This window comes from Dromaius novaehollandiae, chromosome 2 (assembly GCF_036370855.1).
Source record: "Dromaius novaehollandiae isolate bDroNov1 chromosome 2, bDroNov1.hap1, whole genome shotgun sequence".
Classification (NCBI taxonomy): domain Eukaryota; kingdom Metazoa; phylum Chordata; class Aves; order Casuariiformes; family Dromaiidae; genus Dromaius; species Dromaius novaehollandiae.
In genome coordinates, this window is record NC_088099.1 from 128204930 (window position 1) to 128219770 (window position 14841).

At 38.6% G+C, this 14841-nt stretch overlaps 1 long non-coding RNA gene across 1 annotated transcript; it reads right to left on the bottom strand.

Moving 5' to 3' along the window:
• Positions 1 to 276: 276 nt before the first annotated feature.
• LOC135327598 (uncharacterized) lies at positions 277 to 3725 on the bottom strand. Its single transcript, XR_010387940.1, has 3 exons — positions 3391 to 3725; positions 2348 to 2421; positions 277 to 874 (listed from the first exon to the last, which is right to left on the bottom strand). It is a non-coding gene; the product is annotated as an uncharacterized LOC135327598 (long non-coding RNA).
• Between the last annotated feature and the right edge of the window lie 11116 nt (positions 3726 to 14841).

Consider the following 14841-nt stretch of genomic DNA (forward strand, 5'->3'; position numbering starts at 1 on the left):
AGAAACTGTGCCACCCAGTGGAAGTTTAAAATTAAAGACTAAAAAGTGATAGGGGAGAAGGTGAGAGGGAGGAGGTCTTTGAAATTCAGAAATGAAACTTATGAAAAAACTTTTTATCCAAACAAATATAAGGCTATTACAGAGTAAATATACCAGCAAAAGATAAAATGATATGGAGAAACTATATTATGATACAGAAAGCTGATTTTCACTGACAGCTATTGCAATCCATACTCTTTATTATGTGAAGAGAGGGAGTCAAACTGACACCAGATAAGCAAGTCTTCATGTCAATTAAGACTTCATAATGACATTTGATCTGCCATCACAGGCCTGCTGCAATACATTGAAGCTTCTATTAGCCTTGGATTTCCTGTCCAAGGAAATCAGAGAAGGGCAGAGAGATATGACTAAGCGAGCGTGTTCCCTACACAATACAGAATCAAGATACAGGCTAGGGACAAGTCCAGACTCAGCAGCTCACAACCATATCCAGGGCTTCCAGACATGTCCAGTATGGTTTGCTAAAAAGCACACTGCACACAGCCTATATAAATATAAAATATGTAATACCAAATTGTGGTATTTATGAGTTACTTACAGTTGGTAGAGTTTTAAAGAAAAAAATATCGAACATCATGCTGAATATGAGAGTAATTTTTGGATTTCGGTGGCAACAAACTCATAGTTCACAAAGTAACTGAAGAGCTTGCTTCTTTCCTGTTAGCTTGGCCACATTTCTCTTTTCTTCTTCTTTTGTAATTTTTTGTTTCTTTCCCAAACACAGTTTCACATTCTAATGAAGCCAGTTCAGGAAGCCTCTGCAAGTATTCAGGTGCAGCTCCAGTTAAAGGATCTGCCAAATGGTAGTTATCTAAAAGGGAAAACCCCCAAACAAGAACTATTTATTATAGCATACAAAATCAAGTACTTTGCAAAAATGATTATTTCTTACTAGTATTACCTTGAACATTCTTCCTTTAATGAATGACTAATCGAGTGCTAAGGTTTGGTATTACAGTTTTAAACTAAACCTTAATATTGGAAAATTAAGTTACAGAAAGGCTGACAGAAGATACCTGGACTTCAAAAATTAGGGAGCCTACCTGAGTTATCTCAACAGACAAACTCCCCAGAACCTTGAGATTAAGACAGAGGACAAGCAACTGCTTTAAAAAATGTGCTACTATGAAAATTAAAAAAAAAAAATTCTGTGGACAAAATAGAATTAGATTTGAAGTATCTGTATTTTGTTTTCTCCCTTTTCTCTACTGCCTCACAGTCATCTATGACCACATAGAAAAAGCTTATTATTTTGCCAAAAAAACTTTAAAACAGTTTTCATTTTACTTGGAGATTTTTTTATTTAACTGTAACAGACATTCACTATTAGCATGGGATAGTGCTAACAGTGTCACTTGTCACCTGTACAGTTAGCAGAATCCAACAACATGGTTGTTGTTTTCGATGTTTTTTGAATTTGTTGGATGTTTTGCAACATCTAAAAAATGGTAATTACAGAACTTAGAATATAACAAAGCTTTACAAGCCTATTTGGTCTAGTCATTTTAGGAATAAGACCTTTAAGAGAAAGTTTTAATGAAGAATGAGTAACATAACCATTTCACGCTGTTGCTAGTATTTTTTTCTTCTTCTTCATATTCAGCAATACATGTATTCCTTTGATCCTGTTTATAAGATACAGATTGTAGTGGTCTATTTATTAAAGCTTCACAATGAGTAACCAATAACTTTCACATTTTAATATAAATTCCTACACACACTCCCAAATGTTGCCTACCTCATGCAAAATGGGGAAGATGAAGCAATATATAGAACTAGAAAGCATTCTGAGTGCTAAACATCTTACATTACAGCTATCCCATCTTGTATTGTTTCTTTCCATCACAGCTGCAAAAAAGCACTATCATTGTCTACATCATTTGTTTTACAGACTAGCATTTTGGTTATTCATATAGATAATTTTATTAAGTGACAAGTTCAGTGATAATATAAAAAACTCTTGAAAAGAAATTTTTATTTATATATTTGAGTCTTCTCTTTTACACATTAAATTACATCCAAAGTGGACTTCAAAGTATCAACTCTTCAGCTTTTTTAAAGTCACACAAAAATGTGCATTTTCACGCTTTTTAAAATATACCATCCCTTAATGAATAAATGTAATTATTAGAATCAGGGAAATAATATTAAAAGAAAGGAGGGAACAGTGTCAAAAAGCCTATATCGCAAATCAACTGCTATTACAGATATGATAGAATTCAGTTTTAAAAAGGGAGCTGTTTGAAGTAAGAGACACTCATAAATACAGAAATGCTATACATACGTTTTTTATCAAACTTGTGGCAGAGTTCTTCTGGAAGTGAGTACAATCTAAAAATTTTATTATTTTTCTTGGACCTATGGTTGTGTTAAAACAAGAAGTCTTAAATTTAATATACTGTGTAATAGCATCATATTTACACATAAAGTACAAATAGAAATAACTGGACTGTCTGGGTGTAGTTCCACTGTTTTCTCCAGTGCCCATGGCAACTTCAGAAGTTGCTCTTTTCCCTCCTTTCTAGTTAAGGAATTCCACCCTATACAACACTTGATCTCTCAGATATGTGCTGAATCTGTAAGCCAGTGTTCAGCCTGGTGCCAATTAAATTAACATGGTTAAAAAAAGCCCTCCCCAGCACTTTTGGACAATCTCTTAACGTGCGTCCACACCATAAACCAGAAACAATTGCATTATCTTTCTCAGTTAAGGTAGGTTTCATTTCCTTTATTTTTCCAATGTGGTCTGTACTCTAGAAGATGAAGGATATCTCTTGATGTTCAGTGTGGCTTCTTACCTACATGAAGTTGCAAGCATTTTCCTAGTCAAATTCCAGACTGGGAAATCACACTTCAGCAAATTGCAGTGTTTTCTGTATTGCTAAGCAGAGTGTAAAAGCCCAACCGAAGATGACTATTTTCTGCAGTATGTTTTGTATTAGCAAACAATGCATCACCACAGCAATAGCAAAAGCTCATGGGTATTACTATTTTTGCGGGGAAAAAAGCATCCTTAAATGCTGATCTCTTTATTCATCTTTCCTCACAATTCTATTTTATTTTATACAGACTCTTTTCTCACCTTACCCTCTTCAAAATTTACTGTTCCTTAGGATGCAGCTATGCAATACAGCTAAAGAGGAGACTGACTGGCACTCCTTTGATCCTAAGGTGAGCCTGTCCAGAGAATTAAACCAACAAAAACCCACTAGCTATTCCTCTCCAGTAGTTGGTCTCCACTTTCTTGCAGTGTCCTAATATCTAATAGTCCCTTCCTATATAGCAGAATGTTTCTTCTGCCCAGCTCCCTTCTTACAGATTACTTACCTGCAGTGTTCGCCCTCTCTGCCTCCACCCCGCATGCCTGCAATCTTCCCGGCGCCAAAGTGCCGAGATTTTCTTCCCCTCATCAGCAGATCTGTCGAAGATATACCTCCCCTGCAGAAAGAAGTCCTCTTGCAGAAAATGATGCAAGAGCACCAGATTTTTACTTCAGCTTCTGTGGTGAAGCTAGCGCATGGTTATTCTCTTTTTCACCATTACTCCCTTTCCACCAAAGACGAAACAGATGACTTGTAAGGGCGCAGACTTGTTCATTATTCCACACTGCTTGCCACAAAGACATTACAGAGAACAGCTTTGAAGTGTGAACTGTTCTATTGTTTCAGTGGGTGAAAATTGAGACACCGAAGATGAAGTCAACATTAGATTACCTAATGCTTAAAACAAGCAAGTAAAGAGAAAAGATTTTATGACAATTGTAAGAAAGCCTAACACATGCACAGGAGCTGAAACCCGCATAGGGGAAGGCATGTATAAAGGAATAGTAAGCCACTGTGTCCTGTTTCAAAGGAACTGGTAATACCAAATTCAGACTCAAAAGAAATCTGAATGAATAGACAGCTGAATAGTTGTTTGCCTTTAAATTATCTAAAACCTCAACATTCCTGGTAGCAGCAGTACAAAGGGTGAGAAGGGCTGAGCTCAGCTATTGGGATTTTGTTTAGTAAGTGCTACAAGCATACAGTGGCTTCTTGTTGCTGTGAGGATGTGGAGGAAGCGAGGAACTGAATCTCTTAGGACAGTGAAGTCAGCATAGAGGGTGCTGGAGAAGTTATTTCACTGATACACAGAACACATGGGACCTCACAAGTGTATCTGACCTGCTTTTGAAAAGCAAGGAATATTTCTGCCAAGTGGCAGAAAGGACAGCAAACTAAAACCAAAAGCCCGCTTCATGATAGGATTCAAACCAGTCACAGGAACATCCCATTCTGGAAAACAGCTAAAATATGGGAAATGGTAGTCTGGTAATTAGAGAATGAGATGCCAAGTCAGCACTCAGTTTCGGACAGATGTTGAGACTATGGAAAAGTTTTAGAAGAAGGAGGAAGATGGTTTGTATACTTCATGTGAGCCGGACTGACATTCTAATGAACTGAGAGATGCTTGCATTTAATTTAACATGAATTCTAATAAGGTAAAATAAGGAAAACACTACTATACTTTTAGATGTCTTAGAGACTGCAAAAGTGGCTAAAAGAGCTCCTGCTCTCTAACACCTGCTGTTTGCCCGCTCTCCTCCATGCTGATATGACAAAAGCGAGTGCAGTGAACTGGGTCAGAGAAATATGATCTGGAAGAAAAATAACAAACCGCTCTAAAACTAAAAGCAGAAGTGCATCAGGAAGGTGATTGTCCTAAGGATGGGTAGATACATGTATTCACAGACATAGATGTTTTGTTCTAGTCAAAGCAGAAACATTATTCTTTGATCAAATCACTCATTGAGCATAATGCAGAAATGTTACTACTGTTCACAGTTATTTGCACCTTATTAAGAGGACACCTTTGTCTCCTAAGTTTCTGACAGAATGAAAGAATTTTTGACAATGCTGTAACAAACAGACTTATTCCAAGGTCAGTTCTACTTTTTATTTTTTTGTCAGGATAGCTCTTCAAGGGTATACTATATAGAATATGCTGTTCCAGAAAAGCACTTTATTATGTAAACTGTCTCTAAAAATAATAAAAAGTACTTCTTTTGTACTACTGAAGCTACACACCCACACAGCAACCAGTGCACTTTTGGCAGTATATCTGCAGCTGTACCTGTGGCTCTCCTTGCTGTAGTAGTGCTGTTTTAGGAAAGTGAAGAGACGATCTCATGGCAAGAGGCTGGATCATGTGACACTGAACATCAGTTTACTGTGTAAATTAGTGTGTAGAACATACTATGGAATTTGTTCTGTTTTGGTAGAAAAAGGTAATCTTTTATCTCTTCACTGGCTCAATAGAAATGCACTTTTCGGAATCATGTATACACTGTAAGTGCTATTCTTCTATAAACATCAATCAAGAGTAATATGATAATGTAACCTATACATTTAGCTTGCTATTCTCTGGAAGTAAAAATAACCAAGAAAGCAGGATTTCATTTGACAAACTGATTAAGCACCTATACAGAATTCTGACAAATGGCAAAGTAGTATCATACATACTGCACCTGTCTGTAAAAAATGCATGTGTTAAATAAAAATGTTATTCTTCTAAAAGCCATTGCCTTTGGAATATACATATATATATATATGTATTCCTAGCATATATAGCATACCGTGTTGAAAAGGTTTGGGGGCACCAAATCTTTTTTTTCATCTGAACAGGAGATGGGCTGTCTTGGTGGCTCTGGATTCTCTGAGTAAAATTTGGTATTGCAACACTGTGTCTCAAGCCAAAGGGTGAGGTGGATTCTGCTTAAAATAAATATTTACAGAAACATGCATAGAACATTAGCATCATGTCATATTTAAGCCAGCTGATATATTTAAGAGCATTAACCAACCAACTCCTATTAAACTCCTTTTACTAAAAAATTTAAGATCAGAGGCACCTTATTTGGATAAAAATCATTCATGAAATGGCCTTACAATTTTAAGATAGTTAGTTATGTGAAAGCTTTAAAAATACCAGAAAATGCAAAATTTATTGGTATTTTAAGGCTAAATACTGCTTCTTCTGAACTCAACTGCAAAAGTCCTAGAAAGTGCAGTAGTCTACTACTACTTTTTTGCCACTATTTTCATGCCAAACACACTTCCCCTCTGAGTAGATTTGCTTAGTGATCACTTCTTTACTTATTTCCATCAAAAAGGGAGCCAAGTTAAACTAAAGTGGTAAACTAGCTTGTTTTGATGACTCAGGGAATGATCATAGGAGCAGTTCAGCTGGCAGATGTAAGAGTGTGGCAACTTTTAGCAGGGAAGCTAGTGATACTGCAACTCAAGGCAGGTAATCAGGCAGCCCACACCGAGCCACATTACTTTATAGGGAGACAGATCAGTCTGTGGCGAAGGAAAAAATCATATGAAATGGCTCTTTAGTACCATGAAATTAGCTTGGAGAAACACAGCACTGAGTATTAATCAGCAGATTCTCCAGATGAAGAGGTAAGTTTCTTTAGAAAGGGAACCAGGCTCCAGCGCACAAGAAGACAAGCTCAGCCATTTCCCTGGTTTTATCCTTTGCATCTTTCTTGCCTTCCTCACAAAGGGAAAGCACCCAGCTGTTCTTCCTGCTGTAGCCTTCTCAGTCAGGTATCTATGACCAGATATAAGACTCGATGGTGTTTTTTGTTCTTTAGATGCCCAAGATAAAAGTGATCTGCCATTTCAGATATGAAAATCAAAAATATACCGTGGATACATAGAAATCCTTATAAGTAGGTACTGAAATCCTTATAAGTAGGATTATATATTTTTTCTTTAATGAAAGGACATAGTATATTGCCTACATGTGCAGACATGTTGGGCTAAGGGTTCTCAAAGCTCAGATTACTTTTAAATGTGTTGATTTTTTATCTGAAACAATCTATGTCAGTAAAATCCAAGGGGAAGGAAAAGGTATGGGAAGCATGTGAAGAGTCAATTGTTCTTCCCTTGAATTCTTGCTTACTGAATACAAAATTTTATATATATATATATATGTCTATCTACTCCGAATATGATACATGGCAGTAGGAATAAATACAGTGGACAGATAGAAGCTCTGTTTCACAATGCACCATAGTGGGCGTGTCCATTGCTAATAGGCACCCAAACCCTTTCCCTCCTGCAAGCCACCCATGTCTGCTTATTTTGCTATCCATCCAGTTCTTCTTCTTCTTTTTTTTTTTTTTTTTTTTTTTTTGCCAACGGCTAAAGTTCATAAATTGTCTCAAGAAATGAAATGAGTTTTGTATCACAAGTACCCAAGACTGAGAACACCGAAGGGCGATTGATTTCATGTTTTTAAATATAAAAATCAATGTGATATAAATATAAAAATCAATGTGTATTGAGTGCAGAAGAGAGGAATGTGACATTTTAAATGAAAAAAACAATTGAACTTATTGATAAAGTTTTCCTTTTACAGATCACTGGTTTCCAGTATGTATCAGTACCCTCTGGATAAGTCACTTATATCCCACCAATCCAAATGAAGCATGATTCACTATATGATTAATATACCATGAATATGAATGATTTTCATTGATTCAGAACCACAAGAACCATTCCCATAAAAACTTTCTATAACGATGAAGTGTTCTCTCCTGTCAATATAGGCTGGCATTAAAAGCACTGAAGAAAAAGTTCAGAGTGGCAGGACACTGGTGTAATAGTCCACAGGAATTAAATGTGAGGCTGCAAGGAGGGGTCTGCGCTTTCAGCAAAGAACAATAAAAAATCTTCAAAAGTCAGTAAAGTAATACACAAAACCAGTTTTTCATCAAAATCAGCTTCTTGTCCTAACCTACATCTTGAAATCTTCTGGATAGCAGTTTTGTTTTCCTTAAAAGTAAGAACTTGTGTGAGGCTGACTGGGCTTTATACTGTTTTTACTAAAACAGCAACATACTGTTCCAGCAAGAACATAAGATGCTGAAAGACATGATTACTTCAGTTACATATTGGGGAAAGAATAGACTAGCACAGAAAATGGTGGTTTAGCAGCCATTAAGGTGATTTTACATCACCCTCAGACATTAAACAAATAGTTATAACACTGGCACTGGCTAATGGAAAATTGTTTAAGTTAATAAAAAGAAAAGCTATTAAAAAACTCATAATGTCAAAAAATTCTTTAAGCTCTTTGTGATGGGAAACAGAATCGTCCAGTGGAATGCAAACAAATGTTTCTGTCAGCTATGAAGAGATCTGGTGTCCATTACCAAGGCTGTCATGACATCTTGTATTTGTGGGGTGGACTTTTGAAGAAGTCAGGTGTCATTATCAACAACGTGTGCCTGCCTGGACTGCAGGTATGACCTGGATGCACTCTATCCTCTCTTCCCAGTATCCCTGCTACTTTTGATAGAACTGAGTCTTGTGTTTTTAATCCTGTTGCCTATATTACAGGAACTTTTGCCTGTGATCCATGTATGCAGTAACACAGAGCCCTTGCAGCCAGAAATGAGTCAGATCACTTAGGGCTGACTTTCTGTCTTTCTAAATTCCAAGTTTGCCTAACTGATTGCAACATTGCAAGGATCCACGAAACAAAGCAAAGCAGTAAAGACTGCATACTTCTGGGGTATAGCAAAGTCTGTGAGAGTTCTCAGTTCATTTAATTACACCCAAATTTTATCACTATCTTTGAAATATTGTGTTATTATTTTCTTAAGTCTTAAAAAAGTTAAAGAGAAGACAAGAGTGATGACAACAACATAGGTAGCATTTTTTCCTCCATGTTTTGATAAGCATTGTGCTCCCTGCTTATTTAATTTTGCACAGTGCCTCAACAGAACAAATGCCACGAGATTAAGACTGTATTTACATTAATGTTCCTGGAAGCAGGTACAGGGACAGACATAATTAGAAGAACTAAAGATTCCATCTCCTCATGAATTCAACTTTATTATAGTATTTCTTAAAAGAGAAGAATACAAAACACTCAACCTGACACTGCTGTGTTTTGAATCTAGCAAATGTGCAGCCATGAATGAACTGATCCAGCAGAAACCCTTGGTGGGGGGGGGGGGGGGGGGGGGAACAGAATTGGTTTTCTATTGCATGAGCCAGCTAAACTGACTAATCCTGAAGCCACACAATCACTAGACTGGATGAAAGGGAAATAGGAGGAACTATCAGCTAAGGCGAGAGCACAAAACTGCAGATGGGAGGCAAATAGTGTGACTGCTCCTTCTAGCAACAACTCACACTTACATTGTTCAGTTGTAACATGAAACCACAACCTTGGCCTGAAGGTCACAGTGAAAAAATTACAAGCAATCTTTAATAAAAGCCTCTTAAATTTCTAGAACTGAATCAGTACTTTTGGAAAAGGAAATTGCAGGAAGAAGAGAGAACCTGAAAAGAAAAAGAACTGAATAACATACCTCTGCTTTCCATTGACCTGAAAACAAGAGACTGCATTAAACAACTCGCCTTTCCACACATTAAGGTGGAACATTGTAATAAGACTAAACCATAATACAAAACATTAATAACACTAATCCAGTCTTCTGCTTATTTGAGATAGAAGACTGCCTCTTGCACACCGAAGTGCTCCATAGCAGAGCAGGTAGCTTGATGAACTCAGAAAACCACAGTATCTATCTTTAGCACATCAGACCTTTCATCACCCTATGCACTTAAAGCACTTCTGCCACAAATACGGCTAGTCTGACATGAGTGGGAACTCTCATCAAAAAAAGAAGATTCTCTGGTTTTTTTTAAGCCCACTTATTTTGTGTGAGGGTATCCTGCTGTTTATACTACACACCATAATAAAAGGCTTACCTTTCAAGCAAAAATGAAGACACTGTGTCCTTAGTTTGTTTTGCACACGATTCTGAAATGCAAAGAGCAATAAAGACAAAATCTAGAAAATCACTTTTAAATATAAAAATAAACATTAGTTTTATTAATATTTAAAATAAAATGTAAATGTTTGCTAATTTTTTAAAGTGAACTCATCACCAACTTCTCCTACTCTCTCTTCTGCTGAAAAGCTTCAAGATTTGTTTCCAGTGACTGAATCCTGATTTCTTCCTCAAATTCCCTGGGTTTCCAGCTGTGTAGAATCAGTCCATTCTTGGCTTTGCCTTCTAGGATGCCTGTCGTATGGTGTGCTATGCACCACTGTCATGTTTCATACTCCTGTAGTAGGTTGAATTTTCAGTTATTCTTATTTAACACTCATATTAAAGTTTTCTGAGTTTGTAAGCATAGCTATATGTGCAGTATGTTTTCAATACCAACTGCTTTTTTTTCACTCTCCCTTTGCTTGAAGGAAATGAAGCCCTTCCGCCAAAAAGAGATACATCTCAGGAAGGACAGGGAGCCAGCAGGGACCAAGGGTTCGGCTTTGGATTTACAGACACTCCTTGGCTCACATAACCTCATTTGACAGGAGGAAACACCCTGTTGTGGCCTTTGGGGTGGGAATGCCCTCCCGCTGGGTGCTGCCCTGCGCAGCTGGGGACACACAGGCATGCTGCACGGGGCTGCCAGGAAGGGGCAAGCCTTGTGCCCTTTCCTGTACTCAGGCACTGGGCAACCCCGTTTGTGCAGCCCCGAAGATGGCACCAAGCTGCTCCCGTGAGCCTCCCCCTCCCCTCTCCTTGGTGGCACAGCGAGGGGCCGGTGAGCTCTGTCGCCTGTCTCCAGCGCCAAGTCAAACAGCAAGTTTTGGTTAAATACCAGCCTGCCTCGGTTCCCGCTGAACCAGAAGAGGTTCAGCAATCCTGGCACCTCTCTCCCGCCGGCCGCCTCCTGGGTGAGACGCCACGCCTGTGTGGGCAGCCTCCGCGGGGGCACGGGCACTGGACGCGGCCACAGGGTTTAGGTGTTAGGGTCAGCAGCACATTATTAATACACTCAGGCACGTAACAAGCTGTGTGCTGAGAGGTTGTATGGGATGGGCGTATCAGGCCAGCTCCAGTTTGTGGTAGTAGGGATGAGCATCTCACCTTTGCACGTCCTAGTTCCCACAAGTTGGACCTCTGTAGAGCTCCATGTTCTAAAAAGTGCCAAAATGGTACCAGGCAGCAGTGGTGCCTTGCACTAAGAAAGACTGTTGCAACATTGCGTTGCCTAAACCTTTTTTGTTTTGTTTGATTTGCACTATCAACCTAGCTTTAACCTAGCTCAGCTGCCACTGCTACCCTGACTCAGTGGTCCCTTCTATAACCAGCACACTCACCCATGCCACCCCAAAACTCCTACCAGCCCCGTGATCCTCGTGAATCCCCACACTGGGTTTGGGTTAGTGTCAGTGCCAGGAAGTGAAGGTTAGGGTTTGATCCTGATGGGGCTTTCATAGCCTCCTTTATAGAAAGTGCAAGACAAGAATTGCTGTGGGACGCTGGGATGAAGTTAGGTCTAGGATAACAGTGTTTGAGGTAAGGTTAGAGGCAGTGTCAAAGGCACCATTGGGATGATACAGGCTGACAATCTGGTAAATATTACTAGAAGACACATTATTTAATTTTAAAAGGCCCAATAATCTCCTTTTTTTTTTTTCTTTTCCCCATTTTCCAATATCAAAAAAATTTATAGCAGCTTACATATGGATTAAACCATGTGCCCACTATGACAAAAATATTCCAGAGTGAGAGCCCAAATTCAAACCAATATCTCCTAATTCGCAAGCTAGTGAAACACATTGTTTTCTGTGTATGGTTGCCCGTTCTTGTCCTAGTTTTTATCTTGCTGTTCTGCTCTGCTGTGCATGTTATAGCAGCGGCATTGCTTACACTTGGGACAGGGAGAAAGTTTGAGAGAAGTAATGCAAAACAGGTTCTCATTATAGCATGTAATTACATCATTTCCTCAGATTATGTTTCAGCAAAATACTGTAAATTCCTTATTTTCCCATAAAAAAATCTTTGTATGATATCAGTGTTATGCCTCTGACCCATAAAAATTATTTCTACATTAAAAAGGATATTACTTTTCCCTGGCATCAGCAGTTCCTAGGGCCCTTTGGAAGAAATACCAAGTTCTGCTTGTTCCCTTTTTGGGTCCTGGCCTCAGAAGCTGTCTACTGCAGGATCTTGTCCCTGCACAAATACTCTTATATGACTACATTAGTAGCTGGGATTGCACGAAGAGAAAAAATACATACCTTTATAGTATATTACTGTAATCAGTATTTCTAGCAACACCATGAAAAGTCACTGGTTACAAATTACTTCTAACAATATTGCAGACTCTTCTTTTTTCTTCAAAACCGTGTCAATAAAAAAACCCTTGGCTCTCTGATGGGCTTTTGTGCTACCCCAGACACACATATTTTATTGACCTAAGGTGGACATGCTTTGAAAATATTTCTGCCACACTATTTGGCTTTTACTTAAGAAGCTGTTAATTCTCTTGCTAGCACATTCATCAGGGATGTTTTGAGTTATTTAAGTGCTTAACTACTGCTCTGGCAATCTTCTTAAAGTGGGAAAAATATTACAAAAATATGTGTGTGGGAACAAATGAAAGTTGTATAACTATCTTGGTGTTGCTTACAACATGTAACCCTACGTATCTAATTCCGCGGTATCAATTAAGCACTTACTATGTAAACTACTTGGGCCTCCAGGAGGAGCATAAATTTGGTGCCTAAAGTTAAACCTTGCGAGTGCATTCCCTCCATGTGTAAATAACATTAACATAATGCAGTTGTGATAAGATCCCACAAAGCTTTTACTTCTCTTTTCTGATCCGTTTAGCAGTGTTACGTTTCTGGCCCATCCTTCTACATACTTACGCATGGGCAAGAACCTGCAAGAGCTTCTCGCTGTTCTGTCTCCTTAATGCCTATTTTTGCCCAGCATCAATCCTATGGAAGCAGTGCCAACACTTGGGTGAAAAAAAAATGGAGGAAAAAATGAGTACAGTATCTGCAATCCAGCATTATGTACGCTTCACACATGCTTTAAAAGCATTTAGGACAAAATTACTTGTCATTGCAAAAAGGTGATGGGAAGAGATACAAAGGCCCACACAGCTCCCAACCAGTTGTCACAGTGGTAATGCCTGTGTTTCCTTAGCAAAAAGACTATTGCCTGCCAGTTTTCAGCTTTTCCCCTAACTTTCATTGCCTCCATGCCAGCAAAAACCTTGGTCTGCATGATATGGAGGAGTGCATATGTACTATTTCTTGTCTGAGATGGAGCATTCATGCTTTTTCTTTTATGGGCATTAGGGTCGTTATCCCTTCACTTGCATTTTTATTATCACTTTGTAAATGATAATTGTTTTGAAATGCTCCAGCTTGGTTATCACATTTTTCTCTAAGCAGAGTGCTCAGAAAGTGTCCTGTGGGAAGCAAGAATACCACAGAGCACTCAGCAGAAAGATCACACTGCAATAGGAGAACTTACTCCTGCTGCAGCTTTCCTCTGCAACGCCAGACATTCCCTTGCACGCCTGCTCTCGCTTGGTATCGTCAAGCCACAGGGGTGGGATGGCATGTGAGTGCGCCCTGGAGGCAGCGGGAGGGCAGGGATGCAGAGCACCAGCAGGTAAGGCTGACTGAAACATGGTTGTGGTAGACTAGATCATGCATGAGAGTTTCTGGGGCACTGGGCAATATGGGAAATGAGGTCAAGAAACAGGAAAATGAAAGGCAAAGGATATATCTATGGGGAGAAAGGTAAAAGTATTAAGTCTAGAGTAAGTTTAAGCTTTTTACTCCTCCCCTACTCAATTAGATGCAATTGCAAATCAAAATTAATCTTCTCAGTTGAAACAGAGTATACGCTGGAAATGTCACTGAAGTGGTACAATTCCTTACCAGATATTTGCAAGGACATCATCTCGCGAGAGGCTACGTTGTTCCTTTGATACCATGAGCCTACCTGAACTACACCACCTGAAACCTAAAACCAGGTGAGCAGTATAAATGTTGCTAGAAATTTCCACAACAGTGACACTTGGAAAAACACTGAAACTTTGGATGACAGTGGGCAAACAAATTTGTTGAAAAGTATATAAATGGAGTTGTGGAGTGCTGAATAACTGCAGAGCTGGAATTATGGTCTGTAAAGGATGGTCCCTATGTGTTGCCTCATTGTGGCAAGCAGGTAGTGCTTTATTTGGAAATTATTAGAAAGGCATGCCTTCCCAATAAATTATCCTTAGAAGTTCCCTTTGAACAATAATACATTTAGCATAAGAATTTAGACTCTGGAGTTACTGAACTTTATGAGGTTGGCTTGGTTTCACTGGGAACTCTCAGCTTAGAGCATTTCAGAGCTCTGGCTTTGTAAACACATATGTGAACAAACTTGCCAAAAATAGAAGTGAGATGCCACTCCATTTTTTTAAATTATTTTCTATCATTAAGTGTTTCAAGAATCTTTCTGCCATAGCAACAAAAGAAAAAGACTTGCTTGTTAGATTTTATATGTCACAGAGGGGAAATAAAACCAAACAAATATTACACTGCACATCAAACCATGCACATACCCAGCATATTAAATAGGAAAAAAACCTAATAAAGCCAGATTCTCTCTCATGAAACAGAGAGGCAATATTGTTGGAGATGCTGCCCAGATATTCGGATTCAGCCATCCAAGGCTATCCCTGGGAGGCCTTTGCATTCAAACAGGACAACTACCCAGAATACTAGTATATAAGATACATGCTGAATGCATGACAGAAATAGGTATTGCATGAAAGTCTGAAATAAGGACATTTTCATTCTTATTAAGAAAAGTGTTCTCAGAGCTTTGTTCAGTAAATCTGAAGTGCATTTAGTGGCCTTTATGCCATTCTTCTCATCAATTGCAGTCTAGCTGTACAA